Below are 20,352 nucleotides of genomic sequence, written 5' to 3'. Positions count from 1 at the left end.
ACAACCATGGGCTCCTCCAGGCCTCAGTGGGCCATTGCTGAGAAGAGACTGTGGCAGACGAAGAACATCCATCAGGACACCCAGCATCGCAGACAAGAGGAAGCCCCAGGGACAGGAGTGAGAGTGGCAAAAGAAGGAAGGGACACATATATAATGATTAGACTCTTCAAGCTGCTTTTGCATCCATTGGGGATCCATTTAGTTTCTCAGTAGCTCTGTGGAGGGGTGTTTGAAAGACTAGGAAACAGATGCACAGAGAGGTTGAGAAGCTTGCTAAGATCACACAGTAAGTAAGTGAAACAGCCAATTATCATTCTTTCCAGCAAGCTCCCTGGCCCTAAGTTAATTTCATCTTCCTTCCAAGTCACCTCAGGGGTGGGAGATGAGTGGGAATGGGAAGGAGGAAGGGGACATTGGCCTGTTTGCCCTGCTATGGGGGGATGGGGAGAAGAGGAGAACAATCATGCCTTTGGTTTCTTCCCTCATAGGAGGGTTGAAGAGGAGAAACCACAGAGATAACAGAGTGATAAATAAGAAAGACAAGAATGTGGAGGCTCCTAGTTAACAAGAGCAGCTCAGGCACAAAGAAATTGTCCGCGATAAACAGCCACTGCTTTGGGAGAGGCTAGGCTGACCTTGAGCCTCCCAGCAACTTGGCCCTCTACAGCTCAGGCTCCAAGTCACTTCTCTGCAAAGCAACAGAGGTTAGAAGCCCCTTCGAAAGAGCAAAACAATTATTATTATCTCCAAAAGGCACATATACATTTCATATACTCTATGTGTGGAATATATTCTTAAATAATAAAAATGAAAACAACTCATAGAAGTCTGCCCGTTTGACGAAAGATCTCAGTTGTTCCTGGACAATGGGATTCTCTGCTTGATTCCAAAGCAGCTCTTCTCTTGACATAGCAAAACTCACAACCTAGGACATTCCTACTCAGCAAGAAAAGGCAGGGCCAACCTCCTTCTGTAACAAGTAACATAGGCCAAAGTCCAGGGAACCCAGGGTAGGTAGCAGATCCATAGAGTTTGGCGGGAAAATAACTTCAAACCTTAATGGCAGGCATGTAGCTCAGTGCAGCCCCACGTGCCCACCTCTAGTCAACAGAAGACTAGATATCCAGACTTCAGGCTCAGGGAAGAACAGAAAATCTGCCCCTTGGCATCATCGTTCTTTGTCCCAGGCTGTCCATGGATCCTCGTTCAGCCTTGGGACTTTCAGTGAGCCCTGCTATGTGCAGTAGATGCCATGGGGGAAGGAGAAGAAACTACACTCTTAAGAAGCCAGTCACCATCCCACCCCCACTGGCTGCAGGTCACCTGGCAGCTGTGGCCCCAGAGGCAAACAGCTACAGCACATTCATTTTTGTTGGGGTGGGGAGGGTGAGGATAGGAGCTCTTCCAAGCTCTCCTGCAAGGTGGGGTTGAAACATATTCACAGCAGATGGTGCTGTCGCCCTCACTCCGGGATTCTCATTCCTAATTATCTGTGCTGTCAGCAAAACAATTAACCCTCAAAGAAAAATTGCACCATCCACTCCCAACCATATGAAAAGGCAATTTTTTCCAAGGACAAGGGACACTTAGGGCAGCCTTGCACTCGGTTCTGGATCTCACCACCCTGGGTGATCTCGCCATCCTCTGACCTCTGCACTCTGCCGCAGGCATTGCGGCAGTCCCCCTCCTCTGGGCCTGCGGTTCCTTTCTCATAAAAGAAGGAGGTGAGTCTGTTCCCAAGGGCCCCCTTCAGTACCACAGTGCCACCACTCTACAAGCCATTTCTTTTCATCTGAATTTTCAGTTTCTTTGAGCTGGAACTGAGTTTCTGTTTGTTTCTTCATTCATTTGCTCACTTGCTTATTTACCCATCCATCCATCCATTCTGTGATTTTGGATTTATCATGTTGTTCCCAGGAGATACAAAGAAAATATCTGTTCAGCCTTCTTGACTACTTCTTGGAGCTCTTTTCCCCCGGAGATGTGGGCAGAGGAAAGAAGGATAGGATAGGTAGAGGTGGAACTGCCAGGGGCCTGAGGATGTAGCCCTGGCTCGGTCTCAGGCTGTAGGAGGCAAGGCCTGTGGCTGCATTTGGATTCTCTCTGAAGATTTAGCTGCAGAAAAGCAGCCTCCTCTCCAGAGAGCTGAATTTAGTGGGAAAGCCACTTCAGTCCCCAGGGAAGACCTGCAGAGGTGTGATGTGAGGACAGCGGACAGGCTCCCATCCCATCACCCATCAGCGAGATAGGTCTTATTCGCCACTGTAGGGCTGGTGACAGCACAGGGCCTGCCGTTGGCAGGTGCTCATTAAATATCTGAGGCATGAGTGAATGACTCTCCTTAAAGGAACTGTTGTAAAAGAAAGGAGAGTTTTCACAGGGCTACGGCATGCCGCTTGTTACCTTAGAGGCCTACTATTTAAAGCCGGGATCAGTTGGTCTAATTCACCCATCATCATGCACTGTCATGGAAAAGAACATGAAATGAGCAAGAAACTGTGGAATGATTCACTGTCAATGCTGAAAGAGCCCTCAGAGATGGTGACATCCAGGGCCACATTTTACAAGTGTGATCTGGGGATGTTGAGGGGGAGATGGAGAAAAACCCTGCTGTGGCGGGGGGGCCTCCCTCCAAGGCCTCACTCTTGTCCCACAGACTGGGGAATGCATGATGTAGAAAGGAAAAGAAAGGTCTATCAGGGCCATTGTGGGGCTCGGGCAGGGACAGTGCCCTGGGCACCCAGGAAAGAGGTGCAGAAAATGGATAGGGGCTGATGGGATCAGGGAGCTGGGACCCTCCCCCGACACCATATTTCCCAGTCTAAGCCTTGTGACATCTTTCTTCCTTCTCCCAACTGTCTACCAGAGCTTGCCCCCTCCCAGTGCCCAGGAGCACAGGTTCCCATGCCAGCTCATCTGCATAAAGGGATTGTGTTTATATTCAAAGTGGGCTGCTGCCCACTCAGAAGCTGCCCACTCAAAGGCAGCACATGTGACTGCACCCCCTGCCCAGAGCCCAAGTGGGACCAATGCCAACGTCTGGCTGGAGACATTTCTAAATATGAGCTTGGCATAAAGAGTCAGGTTCCCAGGCCTTCTCTGCCACAGGAGACCCAGCCAGGATTTTCAAGGCTGCCAGGAGGGACAGGGCTGGGGGCAGGCAGGATCGGGAGGCAGCCAGCTGAGATGGCCATCGTCCCCAGAAACATCACCCGAACCCCTCCCTGGCCCTCCAGCCTCGTTAGGGGAAGAGAAAGGATTACCCTGCACCTAGAGAGTCTAATCAATTCCCCACAACCCTTGGCAGGAGGGACGGGAAAGCCACTGTCTGCTCAAATGTGTGTGGATTAAAAATATACAAATGGAATATTTTTTTCTTCCCCTCTCCTCAACCCCCTGAAGCCTAGGATGCTTGTTAAAAATAGCCTTGCTGTGGCATGGATCCCTACACAACCCAACGGCTGGCAGGAAAATTAAGGAGCCATTGGAGACAGCGCTGTTAAGTGGCTACCCCTGGGGAGTGGAATGGGGCGGGCCGGGAGGGAGGGAGGTACTTTCAAGTGTTTCCGGACACACTTCTACACTGCCTGGATTTTTAACAGCAAGCAGATATAAAACAAGTTCATTGTTTTTTACTGGAGTTTCATCCTTTGCATCCTCCAGCCTACGCTTAAGGCTGAATTCATACTGACTTAGTGACCCGACAGTACCTGCTGGCTGGCCTGGCAGTGCTCCAAGGAGACCCAGGACGCTCAGGCCACCAGGTGCAAACACAGCCTAGCATCGAGAAAACAGCACTGAATCAGTCAGTCTTAGATCTGTAACCAGCTGGCTGTGTGACCTTAGGTAAGCTGCTTGAGCTCTCTGGGCCTCAGTTTCCTTAACTGTAAAATGATGCAGTTAGATTAAATGTTAAGCCAGGTACCTTCTAGTACTAGACGGTACTAGATCTAACTGCATCATTTTACAGTACCTTCTAGCACCCTCTAGAAGGTTTTCTAGTCCTAGCATTTCCTAATTTTAAGGATTGAGGAAAAACATCTAAGATTTGCCCTGTGTTTGTCCCCACCATAAACAGTGAGAGGAATTTGTCCCTGGGCAAATTCCTGCCTCATCTATAACATAGAGTAATAATACCCACACCCAAAAGCTGTTGTAAATATTAAACGCAATAAAATAAAAAAGTACTTGCTTATTGTAGGAACTTAACATCCTTCTATTCCTTTCTTCCTCCTATATTTAGCCCACACTCTGGAGGCTGCATTGCCAGCTGGTTAAGAAATGTGGGCTCTGGAATCAGGTTTGTATCCCAGCTCCACCACCTATTAGCTGTGTGACCTTGGGTAAGCAACTTAATTTCTCTGTGCCCCGGCTTCTTCATCTATGAAACAGAAGTGGGTTGGGAGTGGTGGATGTGCTGCCCATGCCCACACTCCTTCCCCTAATAGCCTGTTGGGCTCCCAGTTTTTAATCTGCATCATCTGCGGATCTGGATTTTGGAACTTCCTTAACAGGCCCCCTCCCGTCTCCCAACCTCTCTAAAGTTCCTGGCCCACAGCTGCCTGCCACCTGCAGATTGTCCCACTGGACTATCCCCTTCCCTCTGCACTCCCTCCCCCGCCTGCTTTGGTCTCTACTCAGCAGGCTATGCACCTGGCTAGGAGTGGGGCTTCTACCCTGGAGCCATGGGGATGTGTGTGTGATTGATTGATTGATTGATTGATTTATCTATTTAAATTTATTTTTGAGATGGAGTCTGGCTCTGTCACCTAGGCTGGAGTGCAGTGGCGCGATCTCGGCTCACTGCAACCTCCACCTCCCAGGTTCAAGCTATTCTCCTGCCTCAGCCTTCCGAGTAGCTGGATTACAGGCACACACCTCCACACCCGGCTAATTTTTGTATTTTTAGTAGAGACGGGATTTCACCTTGTTGGCCAGGCTGGTCTTGAACTCCTGACCTCAAGTGATCCACCCACCTCAGCCTCCTAAAGTGATGGGATTATAGGCATGAGCCACCATATGTGGCCGGGAAGTGTGTTTTAGATCAGTGCTTGTCAAATTTCTACGTGCTTATAAATCACCTGGGATCTTGTCACAAGGCAGGTGCTGTTCAGTAGGTCCCAGGTGGAGTCAAGATCCTGCATTGCTAACAAGCTCCCAGGGGATGCCCATGCCACTGGTCTGGGATCACCTTCTGATTAGCCAGGCTGCAGAGTGGAGGACGTCCTGGCATGTGTATGGGGAGGGGAAGGGGAAAGGGGGAAAGAAAAAGGGGTCAGGGACAGGGCCGGCCAGTAATCCAAATCAGAGGAGTAGAATTTAGACAGAGATGGTATAATGGAGACCAAGTGTGGATTCAAGAGACAAAGAGGAAAAGTAGGAGAATGCTTTATGAAATTATGACATTAGCCAACCAATAAAAATAATGCTTATTGAGATAATGCAGCAACACAGAAGAATGCTTATAGCATATTAACTCAAAAAGCAGACTACCAATTATATGGATACTATGTCTTCAACACCGCCAAACGCATGTTTAGGAAAGCTGATAAATCATGAGGACCATGAAGGTTGTGCTATGGTAATGTAACGATATGTGTTTTTATTTATTTGTCATTTTCTGGATTTTCTGGATGAAGTTGTATCATTTTTGTAATTTAAAATTTATCTTCTATATACTCTCTGATGTCCACTCCTCAAAATTGCCAGTTATTCTTTGTTATGGAGGTTTTCTGTATTTTAAGCACAAACTGCCATTGTTGCAAAGGCTGCAAAATGGTGCATTAAATCTTCTCAGTCAAACCCAAAAATAAAGCAACCCAGATTCTGTTTTTCCTCTAAGCCAAGGGTCCAGCGCTTTGGAAGGCTGGTGCTATCACCTCTCACTATAGCAACAGGAAGACCTTGGTAACCCCGAGCTTACAGTTATTAAGGGTAAAAATAGGAAGTCTGTGGATAGCTGTTCAGTAAGAAGCTGCAGTAGGTGTGCACTGGACAGGTTGGGTTTGGAGCCCTTTCTTGCAGGAAATAGAAAGCAAAAATCAGACTCCAGGAGCTGGTTCCTGCAGGATTATAGGAGTGCTTGGCATTTTCTTCTTTGTTTCCTATTTCAGGGCTATCAGCTACCTTTCAAACTGGTTTCTGACATGCGTAGAGGTGGACTCCTCTAGAACAGCAGCCTCAGAATTCACTTAGGAATTGGGCATGTTCACCCGACTCCCAAATGCCCACCCCCCAAGGTGCCCTGCACACTTCAGTTGTGTTTTCCTGGCATACCAGCACCGCCCCCCACACCCTCAGACCTCCATCCCACTCTGTCTCTTCAGCATGCTCCTTGGCAGGTATTTCAGGTCCCCCAGTGTCCCAACAAGGCCTTGGCTCCGACCTCTGGGAGGCTGGAGGGGGTCTGGCTGATCCTGCCTGAGGTGCAGTGTCTGGACCCAGGCCTGCTGCCCAGTTCCTGGATCCATTTTGCACTCTGGCAAACCAAGTGCAAGGCCCAGCTCTGCTGCCATCTGGCTGTGGGACCTTGGGCAAATCACTTCCCATCTCTGAACCTCAATTACATGATCTATAAAAATGTTAAAATGGGTTTATGGGATCTCTTGGTCCTATCTGGCTCTCATACTCTATGATGCCCATGGAAATAACCATTTATCTAGTAATACAGGTGAGATATTTCACATACGACGATTTTCTAGACAACTGAAAAACTGAACATTGCCCCATTAAGCAACAAAATGTGTTTTATTTTTAACCCTACTGCATAAAGTATTTTTTATGTGTTTTATTTTTAACCCTACTGTATAAAGTATTTTTTTAATGTTTACATGCTTCTCTTCCTCACCATGTTGGCCAGGCTGGTCTCAAACTCCTGACCTCAAGTGATCGGCAAAGGATACAAACCCTAAAATGTGTGTACCTTCTGCCCCAGCCTCACCCCACAAAGCACTTGAAGGGCTGAGATGCGGAACATAACTGAACCTTGTCTTGCCAACCCTCTGCCACCAGCATGAGGCTCTTTGCCATGCTGAGCATTTGTCTCTGCCTCTCTGCTTTTCTTCTTCTATCTGCCCCTTCCTCATAGTCAGTCTCCCATGAGTCATGCCCTGGTTGAGAACACCTGCCTCAAGCTGCTTCCTGTACCTCTAATGCAGAACATGGGTTCCCCCAAAGCTAGGCAACCCGGGGTTCTGAGTGAGGGTGGGGGCAGGGGTGTTCTTGGAAATAAGGTGCCAGGCTTTAGCCATTTTTGCTAACCAGAGGCCCTTTTACCTGACTTTGCCATCTGTGTCTGTGTTCTGGATAGGAGAGGTTGCTTGCAGGTTGGTCTCTGGATAAGCGGAGTGTCACTGGACAGCTGCTTCCTTCTGTCTCAGTGGCTGGTTTCCCCAGAGCGGGGCTAACAGACCATCAGAGGAGCTGACCAACCATGGAGGCCAGATGAGAAAGTGAAATCAGATTTAGAATTTCACTCCAACTCTACATCCCTAGCATCATCACCCTTTTCTTTTTCCTTTTTTTTTTTTTTTTTTTTTTTTAGATGGAGTCTTGCTCTGTTGCCACGCTGGAGAGCAGTGGCGGGATCTTGGTTCACTGCAACCTCTGCCTCCTGGGTTTAAGTGATTCTCCTGCCTCAGCCTTCTGAGTAGCTGGGATTACAGGTGCGCACCACCACACCTGGCTAATTTTTGTATTTTTAGTAGAGATGGGTTTTCACCATGTTGGTCAGGCTGGTCTTGAGCTCCTGACCTCATGATCCACCCGCCTCAGCCTCCCAAAGTTCTGGGATTACAGGCATGAGCCACCACGCCGGTCCAGCATCACCCTTTTCTATAGAGTGATTTCCAGTTTTTTTTTTTTGTTTTTGGGTTTTTTTTGCGATGGAGTCTCACTCTGTTACCCAGGCTCATGGCAACTTCCTCCTCCTGGATTCAAGCCATTCTCCTGTCACAGCCTCCCAAGTAGCTGGGACTACAGGCATGCACCACCGTGCCCTGCTAATTTTTGTATTTTTAGTAGAGATGGCATTTCACCATGTTGGCCAGGCTGGTCTCAAACCCCTGACCTCAAGTGATCGGCCTCCCAAAGTGCTGGGATTACAGGCGTGAGCCACCACTCCCAGCCGTGATCCCCAAATTTCAATATGCTCTTGCCTGTTGCTTTTTCCCATAAAAGACAACGTAATTCCTCAGTTGAGGCTTTCTTTTCCCCGCTTCCCCTAGGAAGCCCTCCAGAGGCAGGAGGTTAGAGGCAGGCTTCCTCAGACGCAGAACTGACTGGCAGAGCAACACATGTGCACACACTCTCTCCTCTCCCCGTCAAGCAGCATGAATCCTCACCCCGCTGCCTCTGCCTTGGCCCCCTAGGCAGGCCAGCTTCCACCAAGGGTTCACATGCTATGGGGTGGGCAGCCTCTTCCCTTACCTGACCCAGCCAACCTCTGCTTTCTCACCAACCCTACTAACATTCCACTGGAACATGTGAACTCCCTGCTCAGGGATGGAACCAGCAAAGAGCCTGGAGGTTGTGGTCACAAAAGAGAATTGGAGTTTTCTAGCAGGGAGGTATGCCATTCTGAGAGATGTTAATACCTACGAAAAAGCCAGGCTCCAGCCACATGAAGGGAAGGTTCCAGGGATGAAACACCAAAATCACCTTGAGACCAGGGTGGGAAATGGTTTGCAAGACACTGAGGTCAACATGCAAAAAGGCAGGAATCAGGGCTGAGGAGGCCTGGAAGGCAGGTGCAGAGGCCTCTGTGAGCCCCCAGCCCTGTTGGCCTGCCCCAGGGAGCAGCATGGTAGCAATGACGTGAGCCAAGACTGTAAAATAGCATGAGCCTTGCAAAAGAATAACTACCAAGAGCCAGGCATTTTCCAAGGCTAACTCACTGCAGTCATCACAACAACTATGCCCATGAATTGGCACCTACTTCCACTTTGCCATCTGAGGGGTGGAGGGGTGGGGATGTTATATACTGTTAGGAGTTGACGCCATCATAGGAGCCAGACCAGGAGGCAAGCTCAGATTTAGAATTCAACCCCAGCTTTATACATCCCTGATGTCATCCTAGGTCCGAGTCTAGCTCCCAATTTTACAGATGAGTAAACTGAGGCTTACAATGGGTAAGCAGCCAAGGTCACACAGTTTATAAAGGCAGAGTCTGGATTCAAATCCTCACCTACCTCATTCCAAAGTGCACCCTCTTCACTGCCACACTTCCCTGCAGACCACAGTTCCCCACTAGGGCAAGGATCATGGCTGCCTGACTGTTTTGTTCCAGAGGATCCTGCTGTCTCACAAATAAAAATGCTGCTCCAGGCCGGGAGTCGTGGCTCATGCCTGTAATCCCAGCACTTTGGGAGGCCAAGGTGGGAGGGTCACTTGAGGTCAGGACTTCGAGACCAGCCTGACCAACATGGTGAAACCTTGTCTCTACTAAAAATACAAAAATTAGCCAGGCGTGGTGGCACATGCCTATAATCCCTGCTACTCGGGAGGCTGAGGCAGGAGAATAGCTTGAACCTGGGAGGCAGAGGTTGCAGTGAGCTGAGATCGTGCCACTGCACTCCAGCCTGGGTGACAAGGCTAGACTTTGTATCAAAAACAAACAAAAAACACAGCTCCAGATCTGCCATAGAGGCTAAGACAGTGCCAGTGAGGCCATTCCCCTGGGGAGGGCCGGTTTCCAAGAGTTCCTGAGTGGACATGCATCACCTGGCTGTGCCTGCTGCCCCTCTGCTCTCACACAGACACATGCATCTGGCCAAGGGAAAAAGCCCTGAGGGACAGATGGGAGGCACGGAAGCTGGGGTAGGGGCAAGGAGGTGACAGAAGAGCACAGCAGGCAGGGGCCACAGGATCGAGGGGGGTTTACTGCAGCCCTAGGTATGGTGCTGGCTGGCTGGTGGCTGGCAGGACCTATTAGCAGCTTGCTCAGTGGCTCCTTCAAATTGAAGGGTCACAGCATCCTGGCCATACCCATCAGGGGAGGGAGGACTAAAGGAGGAAAACATTTTTCCCCTCAGTATATTTTCCAATATGAAATGGGCATGGATGAAGGAAATGTCAGAGAAGAGCAATGATAAATTTTCTCTTTACATCGAGAGGACCAAATTCAAGTCTGCATCTTTTTTTGATTAGTTTCTTGCATATTGCCTAATGCCCACCTAGCACCACCAGATGCAAACTATAGAGGCTGCATATGTGTTTTAGGGAGTCCCTACAATATGTTCTGTCCTATTGAGATGACACATTGACAAATGAATAAAGCAGATCCCTACATAAGGGGGCGTGTGGTCTTGTGAGAGGAGGCTGGGCACACAGCTCCAAAGGCAGAGACCCTGAGTCACCCAATCTTGGAGTGATGCTGAAATGAATGATGTCCATGTTAAACACGGGAGGAGGAAAGTTTAAAGTAGAATCAAGCTTTTCCAGAGGTGGTAGGTCCTCCAGCCCCACAACCATTCAGACTAGTTGGCTGGCCACATGCAGGAGAATGAGCTAGAGTCTGGTCCATTAGGGCCCAAGATGGCAAAGGGCCTAGAAATTCCACATTTAACAGAGGCCATGCAGTGGGGGTGCACAGTACTGGCATCCTGGAGGGCAGTTTTAAAGGGAGGGGGAGAGAGACTGCAAAACTCAGCCCAGGATGGGGACTACATTTTTTTCATTTTGTGGCCCCTGCACCTAGCACAGTACCCGGCCTGTAATGGGCACTCCACCTGTCCTTCATACACAGGGCTATGTCCCACAGCATTGACAGTCTGCTGCACTGCACGGCACCACACTGAAATGAGTGCATTTCCTCGGTGCATGTGCTGAGTCCCACTCTAACTAGACTGGGACTCTTAAAAACTGTTTTCTTTGTTTATTGTTTTGAGTGGAATATTAGCTTTCTATTACTGCTGTAACAAATGGCCACACCCTTAGTGGTTTAAACAACATGAATTCATTATCTTACAGTTCTGGAGGTTGAAGTCTGACAAGGGTCTCACTGGGCTAAAATCAAGGTGTCAGCTTAACTGTGTTCCTTCCTGGAGGCTCTAGGGAGGAACATCTCCTTGCCTATTCAAGCCTCCAGGGGCCACCTGCATTCCTTGGCTGGTGCACCTTCCTCCATTGTCAAAGCTAGCAGCATAGCATCTCTCTGAAGGTTGTTCCATAGTTACGTCTCCCTCTCTGACCACGGTCAGGCAAGGTTCCTGCTTTTAAGGGTTTATGCGATTAGATTGAGCACATCTGGATAAACCAGGATAATGTCCCCATCTCAATATCTATAACCTTAACCCCATCTGCAAAGCCCCTGTGTCACATAAGGCAACATACTCACAGGTTCTGGGGATTCGAGTGTGGACATTTTGGGGAGGCCATTTCCTGCCAACCACAAATAACAAATACATTCACATTGTTCAAAACCCAAATGGCATAAAAGGCTATAGATTGAAAAGGTGCCCTTCCACCCCTGTCACCTACCACCCAGTTCCCCTCCCTGTTAACATTTCCTTGTGTTTCTATCCCAAGAGGTTTTATGCCCAAAGCGACAGCAGTATGTATAATTTTTACACCCATGGTACAGTACCATAATACTGTTCTGCATCTTGTTTTTATCATGACACCCTTGAGATTGTCCTGGATCCATATATAAAAGCATCCTTGTTCTTTTTAATGGCTGCATACCCTTCCAGTGTGTGGATGCACTACAGTTGATTAATCTAGTCTCCAGCTGATGGACACTTAAGTTGTTTATAATCTTTTGCTCTTACATACAACACTGCAGTGAACAATCTTGTATGTATACCATTTCCCGTATGTGCCTGGACGTCTGTAGAATAAATTCATATAAGTGGAACTCTTGGGTCAAAGGACATGTGCATTAAAATTCCCCAGCTACTGCTGAATGGCCCTCCATAGAGCTGAACTAATGTACACACACACTCCCCACCCCAAGCCATGTGTGAGTGTGAGATGGAAGCCCTTTTTGACAGAGAAGCCACGGCTCACACCTCTTATTTACCCCTCCCTGCTGCCCCCGTGTTTATTCCAGGGATGAACTCAGGAAGCCCTTGAGGATTGCTGCCACTCACAATCCCCTGGACTCTTGTTGGTGGCGGGGCAGGAGTGGAGAGGAGGACAAAGCCGGCAGCCAGCAAAGGAGGGCCCAAGTTCAAAGGTGTTAAAAGACCAGTGGCTTTGGGTGTCTCAACCAGCAAACTTCTCCTCCCTCATGGACATTCGACAGGCTTGTGAGCCAACTGGTTTCCCCAGCAGGGAAAGTATACCACCACTGTCTAAAAGGAGGGCCTCTCGCCATGGATGTGCTACAAGAGCAGATAACAAATGCATTTGGGTTTCCAATGGCCCAGCTGCACCGTGTTAAGAGAAACGCCATTTTCCTGCTCTTAATCCATTCGTGGTGGAGATGTTGCTTCAACTTGAAGGAGGCTTTTATGTGCTGAAGTCAACTGCAATCTAAAAGATAAGTTAAATCACTTATTCAGGAAGACAGGAAGCCTTTGACGGCAGTGACTGATCAAGATTTCACAGCAGCCAGAGCCAGGCCTATGGAACCCAAAGAGTGCTCATTCCCTCACCAACCAGCACTGCTGGTCCCTCCTTGGCAGGAAGGCAAGCTCAGAATCCTACCCTCAGGGAGATTTCTCTCTGACAGAGCATGGAAGGGGCTGGAGCAGACAGAGGGGAGTGCTAAGTCCCAGCAGGTGAACCTGAGAGCCCTGATGACAGAAACTGGAGGTGCCCCACCCTCTGCCGAGCCCCCTTCCTCACCTCCATTTAGCCTTGGCCTGGTCTCCCACGGTCAGCTCAAGGGTCCCCTCTTCCAGGAAGCCTCCCCTGACCCTACAGGCCAGGACTTGCAGGTGCCTTTATACAACATGTTCCTAGAGCACTTGTACATTACCCCATCCTCGCACCTTTGACCCTGAAGACTTGCCTGTCACCTGGTGTGGCAGCCACTTGACTGTGAACACTCTGGGGGCAGTACATGGTACCGTGCTGGATGCCCACTAAGCTCTTGGCACGTGTTTGGAAGGCAGAGGAACCTGAGCTCAGGGAACAGAGCAGCTACCTGCCTTGCCAGTGTCATCTGCCAGCTTATCCAAGTGCTCACAGCCCTGCTGGCCGCTAATGACTGGGCTAGGCCCTGGGGGCATCCGCAGTGTTCCAACAGGGCTTCTTGTCCTAAAATGCCACTCAGGCCCCAAAGGCCCACTGTTAGAATCCACTCTTTTAGCAAAGCATCACCTCCAGAAAGTTCCCATCCCCAAGAGGAGGCACAGTCTCACCCTGTGGTCCTCTTCATCTGCTTGGACAGCCAGGGATGGGGCTCAGGGGAAGGATTAATCTAGGGCCCAGGATGCTGACCAGGGTGAACAGGCTGGAGGAGGCACTGGGGTGGGCAGTCTATGAGCAGCCTGGGGGCACTGGGTCCAGAAAATGAAAATATGCCTCAAGGGCATCAAGGTAAGATCCCAACTTTACACATGAACAAAACCCTCAGAAGAGCAGAACTGGGCTAAGTTCAGGACAGAAGAGATTTGCAAGCAGGTGAGCAAATGATATCAAGGTTGGAGGTGAGCTGAAAGGCGCAGGGGGGGCAGCTCTGCGGAAAGCACAGTATTCACTGTGTTGGGAGGGCTGGGGCCCAAGTTACTCCACCCCTAGTCCCCCACCTCTGCACCAGTGGTAGCCCTAGTCAGGCCATCAACCTTAGATATCTGAATATGAGAATCATCATCTGCCCTGCCTGCCTTGCACAACTACCGCTCTATACTAAATCAGAAAGGAGATGAGAAAATTCTCTAGAAGCCTAAAAGCAATATAGAAACAGAAACTGTTGTAACAATCATCATTTGCTTTCATCGTGTCTTGCAGCCTGCATAGGGCTTTCCTATCCAATACCTCCTAACCCTCAAAACAACTCTGGGAGATAGGTATGGATATGTATACTCAATTTACAAATGTGAAAACTGAGGAACAGATAGTTCCAGCCCAGAATCACACCAATAACAAGGGGCTGAGGTGGCAGCTGTGTCCAGATCTTCTACTGCAAATAGAGTGTTCTATTTACCACACCAAGATGTACCCTCCATTGTCTAAAATCACAAGCTCTGGCTATACAGAAAACCCTTCTTATTCTTCAGTCTTTCTATAGATTTGTTGATTCTTCCTCCTTCTTCAATCCATCCGTGGATTTGCTGATTGACGAATGAGCTTCCCTGGTCTCCTTGTCATGGCACTGTTTGAGGGAGTTTGTGGTCAGAGTTTTTATCTGAGGACAAGAAACCAGGCTGCAGCCTGGGCTCAGCCTCTTACCCATTGTGGGGCTGAGGAAGAGTCCCTGTCCCCCAGTATTCTCCAATCCCATCTGATGTTAAAACCTCTTAATGACCCTGATCTAAGCATTTCCAGAAAAAGGTTCTCAGGGCCTTTCTGGGGGTGGCGGGGGCAATCCTTTGTGACAGCATGAAGAGCAGGATGGGGCTGGCCTGGTTGCAATGACACACGCTAGGTTCCAGGCACTCCACACATTTCTCATGATAACCTCGTGGCTGATACTCACACAGATGAGGAGCCAAAAGGCTGCAGGAGCTGCCCACCATCCTCACACAGCCTGGAAGTGATAGCACCAAGACTGAGGCCCAGGAGGTGGGGTCCAAAGGGACATCCTGCATTTTCCATTGCAGCAGAGTGGGAAGGAGAGGGAGATGGAGGCTTTACCTCTACTCTAAATCACCTCCTGAGGTTGCCATATTTTCCTTACTTCAGTGAATTATGTGGAACAAAATACACTCAACTGGTAGCAGAAATCAGCCTCCAGTTTCTCAGATCCTCATTCAACGAAAGCGTCCTTTGCAGGTGCCATTGCTTGGGAATACACCTGTAATTCACATCTGCACACAAAACTCTATCTTTCTTCGAGGCTTGAACAAACAGATTTTTGTCTTTTTGTGGTTTTTGTTTGTTTGTTTGTTTAAGAGACGGGGTCTCACTATGTTGCCCAGGCTGGCCTTAAACTCCTAGGCTCAAGGGACCCTACTGCCTCAGCCTCCAGAGTAGCTGGGATGACAGGTGCACACCACCGTGTCCAGCTTTACAAATAGGTTTCTTAGGCTGACCTTACCAATCTCAACATCAATACAATTAAGGAATTTGCTCACAATAGTCTCCTGTTGGAGTCTTTATGTGCACGAACATCGTTCTCAAAGACCATCCAATATGGACAAACTTGACTTGGAAACAGGAAAATAGGGAGGTAATTAATCACCTGGTAAAAGGACTCACTCCAGATCTACTTTTCACATTACCATCCCCAAATATGCCTTAAGGGGCATCAAAGTAACATCCCAGCTTTGTACCACATGAATACAGCTTCTCTATTCATGTGGTTTTCAGAACATATCCATCTACTAGACTCAGGAACTTGACTGAGAGACATGGATATTTCTTGCTTCCTGGCAGCAAATCCAGCAGCAATTCCAGTCCCTGCAGCCAGTTAGGCAGGGAGGAAAGGGCTGGTGTGTCAGGGCTGGTCCAAGCACAGTGGTATACTTGAGTCAACATCTGCAGCAGAGGAAGGGAGACAGAGGGGACTAAATAAACGGAGCTGTACCATTGGGAGTCCACCAAGCACGCCAATGCCCTCCTACGCCCCTCAGCATCCAGGCCTCCTGGCCTCACACCACCCTAGAACATTCTTGTTGCCCAAACCTCAGAGGAGGGCTTTCCTTGAACCAACTCTGACTTCCTGCTTCCTCTCTGACCCCACATGGTGGTACTCCACCTCTGCCAGACATCACTTCCCTGCTCTGCCTCCAGCTTCATCAAAGCCTACTGGCCCCTGGAGAAGACAGCCATGCCAATCCCCCTGCAGTGAGTTAACATAGTGCATTCAGGTTAGTTACTTTCCTTCTCGGGCATCTCTGGTTTATAATATGAGCCTCTTGGAGAGGGTGGTATTTTGAACAAAAGGAAATAATCTCTCATTGTGAAATTTCAAGGACTGTGGGGGAAGAAATCCAGTGAGGCTGGAGGGCAGTAATAGGGGAACAGAGAGATCTCTGAGATACAGCAATGTCACACGGACCGGCCATGAGCTACTACTGGAAATCTGTTTTTCAAAATTTAAAAGAGTCTATTTCCAGATGTCTGCTTAAGGGAGCCAAACTGCTGTTGATTTGTTCCCAGTTCACCACGGAATAAAGTCTGAACTACTCACCCGAGCGCTCCAGACCTTCCATGCTCTGGCTCCCATAAAGCCTTCCTGCCCCTCCTAGGAACTGCACTTGGCCATTCGCTTCTGCACTATCCCGCTGACCTGCTCGGGGCTTCCCAGCCTGCACACTAGCCCAGGCCTGAGGACGCTCCTTCACCAGCACCACTGCACTGCACAACTCCAGTGGGTGCCGTGCTCATGCCAGGCTGTGTGTGTGCAGTGCATGGCACGGCAATCCATGTGCTGCTTCATCCATAGCCTCCACTTCAGGAAGTCTCCCGTGCACCCCTGCAACCTTCCTCTTCTCAATTTCTTTGTTGCCTAGAACCTGCGGCTCACTTCAGGCACTGGCCACTCCCTGCTTCACATTCTCTTGATCTGAGTGGGTGTGGGTAGCTCCCCAATCAGAGCACAAGTGCCCTGGGGGCAGTGACTGAGTCCTAAGACCTCACACCCCAGGTGAGCGGGCTGAGAAGTTCACGTTGGCTTTCTACTGTGATCCTGGGCCAGCATCCACAGCAGCAACAGGGAACTTGCTAGAAATGCACATTCTGGGGCCCCACCCCAGAAGTCTTGAATCAGATGCTGTGGTGGTGGGGCCCAGCACCCTGTTTTGGCAAGCCCGCCAGGCGACTCCAATGCGCATGAGGCTTGAGACCCACTGAGTTACAGGATCCTCAACATCCTTTCTGGGTTTACTCAACGGGGTTTTCTAGCTAGGGAAGGCGCGGACATCATCTTGTCGGACTGTTACAGAGACCCCAACCCCAGGTATTTTTCAGGCATCTCCAAGTGAACTCGCTCAGAAAGCCTCCATGCAGCCTAAAGTGCTATTATGCCAAGGTTGCCCGCGAACAGCGCAGAGCAGCCAGGATGCTTCAGCGCTCCTCCAAAGGGCTCTCCTGTTCAACAAGCCTCCCCTGGGCCCTGCTAGCTGGGTGGTTACATTATTCAGCAACCAAGTAGAGTTTAACAGTGTCCCTGTCTCCCAACCAAGCAATTCACTCCAACTGTGCTACAGGCTTTTCCAACACAAAGCAGGGCAGTGTTCAGGAACTTGGCAACAGGAAGGCCCTCCTCCCGGTCCCCATACCTTTTCACAGTCTGCTCAGGCTAAAGCCCCTGGCATCCCATCTCCTAGGGCAGAAGTGAGTAAGGAAGGGAGGTCAGACCAGATGTAAAGAGCCAGATCCCAGCGCCACTCTGGACTTACAGAATCAGAATTGCTAGGAGTACCTGGGGATCCAGATGTTGATCAAGTCTCCCTGGCATTCTTATCGGACAATTCAAGAAATGATCAATGGGTCCACGTGCATTATCTAACAGATGGGGGAAGTGAGGCCCAAGGCAGTGAGTGACTGGCATTCCCTGACCATCCCAGGCCACAGATCATTCTCTCCACCCTCTCGGCCCCCACAGCACCCGCCACATGGGTCCTCCTCACAGTTCCTAACACATAATCCTACACTAAACTTCTAAACACTGCCCTATGTGGCCCTGCTTTCTCCCCCACTGAACTGGAAGGGACTAGAGACACGACCAGGCCTGAGACAGGACTCCCCCCACAGTACTGTGCTCAGTTCAGGGCACAGGGAAGGAATGAACCATCCCCCGAGGCAGGCTGCATTCTCCATGAGCATATGTGCTAAGATTAATCTATCAGATCACCAGATTGTCACCTTGAAACACACCGGAAGGTCTGTCCCAGAAGGGTGAGAGAACATATAGATTCTGATGGGAGGCAGACAGCCACCTGCAGAATAGGTCGGGGGTAGCCAGGAGGAGGAAGTTAGAGCAAGAAGCCAGTGCTCCTGTTGGAGGCTGGGAAGGGGGAAGGAGGAATGCCACAAAGACAAACTGCACCTTCTTGTTGATTTTGCTCAGCCAGCCCCGGGAGAAACACAGCTGGGAACTGGGGCGCAGGGCTCACGCTTCCTCACCTCTCCCTCTCAGGAGCCCTTCCCTGACACATAGGAAAGGTGACAATGAAACAGAGACAAAGAAGAGCTCCGAGGAGTAAACAAGCCTGCTCAGTGCTCAGTGTCGTTTCGGGGCTGGAGGGCCCGGGAATTCTCCCCAGGTGCCCCGGGCAGTGTAGGACTCCTCAATTTGCCTTTCCCCAGCAGCACAGTAGGTGACTGCCAAGGTGAGGAGCTTTGGGGAACTCCTGGAAGGTCTCACTAGTATTTGAACTTTGCCCCACCCAACCCTGACCAGGCCCTCCCACCTCCCCCAGCCAGTCACGTAGACTGGTAATAACAAACACGCCAAAATTTCAGTGGCCTGAGACAACAAAAGTGGAATTCATGCTCATAGGACATGTCCACTAATTCTTCTCCTCAATCCAGCTTTTTCATCTTCAAATTTAGCCTAAACTAATGGCACAGAGTAGAAGTTTTTGTTATACAGTGGATAAGGTTTGGATGCTTGTCCCCTCCAAATCTCATGTTGACATGTAATCCCCAGCGTTGGAGATGAGGGCTGGTGAGAGTGCTTGGATCATGAGGGCAGATCCCGCATGAATGGCTTAGTGCCATCCCCTTGGTGATAAGTGAGTTATCACTCTGAGTTTATGTGAGATCTGGTTGTTTAAAAGTGTGTGGTAGGGACCGGATGCAGTAGCTCAAACCTGTAATCCCAACATTTTGGGAGGCCGAGGCGGGTGGATCACTTGAGGTCAGGAGTTCAAACAGCCTGGCCAACAATGGTGAAACCCCATCTCCACTAAAAATACAAAAATTAGCCAGACATGGTGGCGGGCACCTGTAATCCCAGCTACTTGGGTGGCTGAGGCGGGAGAATTGCTTGAACCTGGGAGGTGGAGGTTGCAATGAACTGAGATCATGCCTCTGCACTCCAGCCTGGATGACTGAACAAGACTCCACTTCAAAAAAAAAAAAAGAAAAAGTATGTGACACCTCTGCCCCGTCTCTCTTGCTCCCACTCTCGCCCTGTGACACCGCCTGCTCTCCCTTTGCCTTCCACCATGATTGGAAGCTTCCTGAGGCCTCACCAGAAGCAGATGCTGGAGCCAGGCTTGTATGGTTGGCAGAACTGTGAGTCAATCAAACCCTCTTTTCTTTATTAATTACCCAGCCTCAGGTATTTCTTTATAGCAATGCAAAAACGGCCTAACACAGCAGCACAACTCTTGCAGGCATGGAATTGATTTCTGTGCCAGTCAGGATAGGCTGGGCCATGCTGCAGTAACAACAAACAACTCCCAAATTGCAGTAGCTGAGAACACTGTAGGTTTATGCTAACAAATATTGGGCTTCTTTCTGGAGTGATGCAAATGTTTTAAAATTAGAGAGTGGTGACACAACCCTGTGAATATACTAAAAAACATTGCACTGTACACTTAGAGGGATGAACTTTATCTCAATAAATGAGAGGCATGAATTTTATCTCAATAAATGAGAGGCATGAATTTTATCTCAATAAAGCTATTAAAAACTAGTCCTGGTTTCCTCCTCCCTTATGCCTGGCTGGTGTTGATTACAGGTCCACAGGGGCCTTGCTGTTGGAATCACTCAAGGTTTAGGCCGATGCAGTAGCCCCTGTCTCCAACGCTTCCTGCTGTCCTGTGAGCTCTGGAGGGCCTTGTACTGGCAACAAGATGCGCTGACCTGGAAGTGAAACCCATACTTCACTCACAACTTACTGCCCAGAGTACATCCTGTGACCCCACCCCCCAACAAAGGGCACAGGAAGGACAATCCTGCCAAGGGCCAGATGACAAGAGAACTAGCTGGTGGCCATCACCCCCATGAACTCACACACATAGCCACCCAGAACTGGGGCCTGGCCTTCCTCCATCCCCCATGAGAAGGAGAAATTTCTTCTCTGTGTCATTTTTCACCGTAGGGTGAAGGAAAGCTTTCAGAGCAGGTCTAGAAAGAGGAAACTATGAAGATGATCAAAACATGATTTTCAAAGAAAATGACAGGGAACACTATTATAATATGTAACACAGCAATCTCATAATACATAACAACACTCTAATATAAAATGTAACAAAGTTTTTATAGTAATGGCAACATGACAGGTACAATGCCACGATGACAGTGAGACAGACGGGCCGGATGTATGAAGGAAATTTCAAGAATGAGTTT

At 49.3% G+C, this 20,352-nt stretch overlaps 1 protein-coding gene across 2 annotated transcripts in view; it reads right to left on the bottom strand.

Annotated features, from left to right (window-relative positions):
• Positions 1 to 20,352, bottom strand: part of ZBTB7C (zinc finger and BTB domain containing 7C) — a 393,546-nt gene that overhangs the window by 323,926 nt on the left and 49,268 nt on the right. The gene's annotated exons all lie outside the window — the stretch shown is intronic.

Source organism: Symphalangus syndactylus, chromosome 1, assembly GCF_028878055.3.
Source record: "Symphalangus syndactylus isolate Jambi chromosome 1, NHGRI_mSymSyn1-v2.1_pri, whole genome shotgun sequence".
Taxonomy (NCBI): Eukaryota; Metazoa; Chordata; class Mammalia; order Primates; family Hylobatidae; genus Symphalangus; species Symphalangus syndactylus.
This window is presented reverse-complemented; position numbering and strand designations above follow the sequence as displayed.